Consider the following 5,106-nt stretch of genomic DNA (forward strand, 5'->3'; position numbering starts at 1 on the left):
CATCCCTTGACATAAAGTTCCTCCAGTGTCGAGGACTGGGAAACTTCTCTCAACTAGGTCCTTTGGATGACCAAAGTGTTGAGTCTGAGTGAGGACACAGTCCTTGTTGCCTCCAGAAATTTTCTATTGTCTGTTTCATCCAAGTGGAAAGCTATAGTCATTAGATATAAAAGCATGAATGCTACATTCTTTTGCTTCATGTTTCTTTGCCAAACACTTAGGAATCTAATGCTTGCATAATAAATTAGGACCTGGTATTTAGTCCATCATTTATAAAATGTTTATTAATTGTAACAAATGCATTTTGATTTTTTCAATGCACCATGACATGGGTCTACTGATTACTATGGAATGTCTCATTTAATCTCACCCTATATTGTTGGATTATGCTGAATTTATTTAGTTAATGGATACATTATTATTTACATTCTTTTAAATATGACATAACAATAACAATTTTTAGATTGAAAAACTAAATTACTTTTTAATTGGAATAAAAGTAAAACTCAATATTATATATTTTTATGACTTTCAAAAATATGATTCATTGGTCATAATTTCATTCACTCTATTTAGCTACAATCACTACCATTCTTTATTTAAAGTTTGTCATCCTTTTGAACAGAACCTCTATAGTCAGTAAGCCATGTCATCCCATTCCCCTCATGCCTCATCACTGCTATCTTATAATCTGCTATCTTTCTCTATGAATTTGCTTATTCTATGTGTTTCATAGATGCCAGATCATACAATATTTGTCTTTTTGCATGTGTCCAGATCATTTCACTCAACTTGATGTCTTACATTTCCCCCACATTGGAGCATAAATCATAAGTTCATTATTTTAAATGGATCAGTAACATTAACATGGAGTGTCTATACCGCATTCCCTTTAGTCATTCATCAGTTGCTAGATAATTCAGTTGCATCTACATTTTGGGAAATAATAAAACATAGTAAATGACATAAGGGTGAGGATGGTGTATTAATTAGGTTTCTCTAGAGAAACAGAATCAACAGGAACACTCACAAATATAAAATTTATGAAAGTGTTTCACATGAGAGCAGGGATACAGAATCCAAAATCCGTAGGGCATACTGTGAAGCCGACAATTCCAATGGAGGGTCTGGATGAACTCCACAAGAAAGGCTCACCAGCCAAAGCCGGAAAAGAACCTGTCTCTTCTAAATCCTCCTTAAAAGGCTTCCGGTGATTCGATTGAGCATCATTCATTGCAGAAGACACTCCATTTGGCTGATTACAAATGGAATCGGCTGTGGATGCAATTGATGTGCTCATGATTTAATCTATGATATGTCCTCTTTGCAGTAGACAGGCCAGCAGTTGCCCAACCAGACAAACTGGCACCACCACTTGGCCAAGTTGACACGTGAACCTAACCATGACAGTTCACTCCTTGTAAACTTGGCAGCTATATACATCACCTGTAACCATACCCAATTTCTAAATAAAAAACATTGAAACACACATTTTTTTCTTTCACCTAACAATACTCAATGTCCTGCATACAACTGGAAACACATTAACTCTCTCCAGAATAGGGTGCAAGTTCTTGGGTAATATTCATTCTTAAACTTGATATCTTACAACTTAAATAGTATAACAAGAACAAAACAGCATCACAGTCCTCATTTCTGTAACTGCTCACGTGGTCGTAGTTCATATTTTTATTTTTTTTTAATTTTTTTTTTAATTTTTTTATTAATCAAAAAAAAGAAAAGAAATTAACACAACATTTAGAAATCATTCCATTCTACAAATACACTCAGTAATTCTTAGTATCATCACATAGATGTATGATCATCATTTCTTAGTACATTTACATCGATTTAGGAAAAGAACTAGCAAAACAGCAGAAAAAGATATAGAATGTTAATATAGAGAAGAGAATTAAAATAATAATACTAATAATATATATATATATAAAGGAAAAAGAAAAAAACAAAAACAAAAGATACAAACACACAAACAAACAAACAAAAAACCATATTTCAGGTGCAGCTTCATTCAGTGTTCCAACCTAGTTACATTACACCTAGGTATTATTGTGCTGTCCATTTTTGAGTTTTTGTATCTAGTCCTGTTGCACAGTCTGTATCCCTTCAGCTCCAATTGCCCATTATCTTACCCTGTTTCTAACTCCTGCTGGTCTCTGTTACCAATGATCTATTCCAAGCTGATTCTCGAATGTCGGTTCACATCAGTGGGACCTTACAGTATTTGTCCTTTAGTTTTGGGCTAGACTCACTCAGCATAATGTTCTCTAGGTCCATCCATGTTATTACATGCTTCATAAGTTTAGTCTGTCTTAAAGCTGCATAATATTCCATCGTAGGTATACGCCACAGTTTGTTTAGCCACTCGTCTGTTGATGGACATTTTGGCTGTTTCCATCTCTTTGCAATTGTAGATAATGCTGCTATAAACACTGGTGTGCAAATGTCCATCTGTGTCTTTGCCCTTAAGTCCCTTGAGTAGATACCTAGCAGTGGTATTGCTGGGTCGTAATCCATTCTGCCATTCTATGTCTTTTGATTGGGAAATTCAGTCCATTAACTTTTAGTATTATTACTGTTTGGATAATATTTTCCTCTACCATTTTGGCTTTTGTATTATATATATCATATCTGATTTTCCTTCTTTCTACACTTTACTCCATACCTCTCTCTTCTGTCTTTTCGTATCTGACTCTAGTGCTCCCTTTAGTATTTCTTGCAGAGCTGGTCTCTTGGTCACAAATTCTCTCAGTGACTTTTTGTCTATAAATGTTTTAATTTCTCCTTCATTTTTGAAGGACAATTTTGCTGGATATAGGAGTCTTGGTTGGCAGTTTTTCTCTTTTAGTAATTTAAATATATCATCCCACTGTCTTCTAGCTTCCATGGTTTCTGCTGAGAAATCTACACATAGTCTTATTGGGTTTCCCTTGTATGTGACAGATTGTTTTTCTCTTGCTGCTTTCAAGATCCTCTCTTTCTCTTTGACCTCTGACATTCTAACTAGTAAGTGTCTTGGAGAACGCCTATTTGGGTCTATTCTCTTTGGGGTGCGCTGCACTTCTTGGATCTGCAAATTTAGGTCTTTCATAAGAGTTGGGAAATTTTCAGTGATAATTTCTTCCATTAGTTTTTCTCCTCCTTTTCCCTTCTCTTCTCCTTCTGGGACACCCACAACACGTATATTTGTGCGCTTCATATTGTCATTCAGTTCCCTGATTCCCTGCTCAAGTTTTTCCATTCTTTTCCCTATAGTTTCTGTTTCTTTTTGGGATTCAGATGTTCCATCCTCCAGTTCACTAATTGTAGCTTCTGTCTCTTTAGATCTACCATTGTAGGTATCCATTGTTTTTTCCATTTTTTCTTCTTTGTCCTTCACTCCCATAAGTTCTGTGATTTGTTTTTTCAGATTTTCTATTTCTTCTTTTTGTTCAGCCCATGTCTTCTTCATGTCCTCCCTCAATTTATTGATTTGGTTTTTGAAGAATTTTTCCATTTCTGTTCGTATATTCAGCATTAGTTGTCTCAGCTCCTGTATCTCATTTGAACTATTGGTTTGTTCCTTTGACTGGGCCATATCTTCAATTTTCCGAGCGTCATCCATTATTTTCTGCTGGTGTCTGGGCATTTGATCAGATTTCCCTGGGTGTGGGACCCAGCTGGTTGAAAGCTTTTTCTGTGAAATCTCTGGGCTCTGTTTTTCTTTTCCTGCCCAGTAGGTGGCGCTTGTGGTGCTCGTCTGTCTGCACGGCAGTTGGCCCGGGAAACCGCACGTGGAGGTGGGGGTCGCTGGCCGCCGCGGCTTGGGAGAGTGCCGGTCCCAATTGCCCAGCTGGCCCGAAACGCCAAGCGTGATGGGAGGGCCCCGCTATCCAATGTTCCCTGTCAGACCGGGGAGCCACGTGCGTGGAGGGGACCCCAGTCGCCAGCCGCCCCGGCCGGGAAACCGCGCGCCCCTTGGGTATCTCACCGCAGCAGATTCTCCCTGCCTGTTCAACTGTTCCAGAATGGGGTACGCTGTCTTTTTGGTCTCTGTCGTGACTCCGGGAGCTGTTTCGTATTGTTTCTGTTTCTTTAGTTGCTTTTCTGGAGGAGGAACTAAGACCCGCGCGTCTTACTAAGCCGCCATCTTCTCCGGAAGTCAGTTCATATTTTTAACTACTGTCTTCCGCTACCTGTTCCATGTTCCCTTTACCCTCAGCAAGCACTTCAGTTGGCTGTGTTTTTTGCCTGGGGGGTGACCCAAACCTTCATTCCTGAAGTTTCAGACCCATTGGTAGTCCTGCTTGGATTGGGTTGTTGCAGTTTTCCATTGATTTTAATCACAGGACCTGGTAGTACAAAAAGATGTGCTAGGGGATCTCCTACATTCTAAGAAAACCTTTCTTTACCTTCATTGTGTAGTTGCTGTCCTATTTTCCCCTGATACTCAGGGTCAATCCCCCCACCCCACAATGCAATCACCTTCTTGGATTGTTGATCCAGGGGCGTGAGTAGCCCAAAGTAACGAGGTGGTAGTCTTATATTCCAGTTCAATGGAATCATTGTTGTTTCTCCTGGGAGAAGCACCCCCCTTTTGGAACTAAATCCTGTAGACCAGCAGAGCTCATGGTCACAAGGACAGGAAGCAAAAATATTCCTAGTGGAACACTAGGGGTAATAGTAAGTGGTGCCACTCCCATTTCCACCCCTTGGTTCCTGGACCCTTGGATCCTGGCTATAGGAGAAACAGCACCATACAGTGGACGCCAATTCAGAGCATATACAGTTTCCTGGAGAACATTACCCCAGTCTTTCAAGGCACTGTCACTTAGTTGGCAAAATAATTGAGTTTTCAAAAGGTTACTCCACCGTTCTATCAATCCAACTGCTTCTGCATGATGGGGAACATGAAACCAGAGAATTCCATGAGCATATGCCCATTCCTGCACTTCATTTTCTGTAAAGTGTGTTCCTTGATCAAGAGCAATTCTATGTGAAATATCAATATGATGAATAAGGCATTCTGTAAGCCCACAGATGGTAGTTTTTGCAGAAGCATTGTGTGCCTGGAAAGCAAACCCATACCCAGAGTATGTGTCTATTTCA

Source organism: Tamandua tetradactyla, chromosome 11 (genome assembly GCF_023851605.1).
Source record: "Tamandua tetradactyla isolate mTamTet1 chromosome 11, mTamTet1.pri, whole genome shotgun sequence".
NCBI classification, from domain to species: domain Eukaryota; kingdom Metazoa; phylum Chordata; class Mammalia; order Pilosa; family Myrmecophagidae; genus Tamandua; species Tamandua tetradactyla.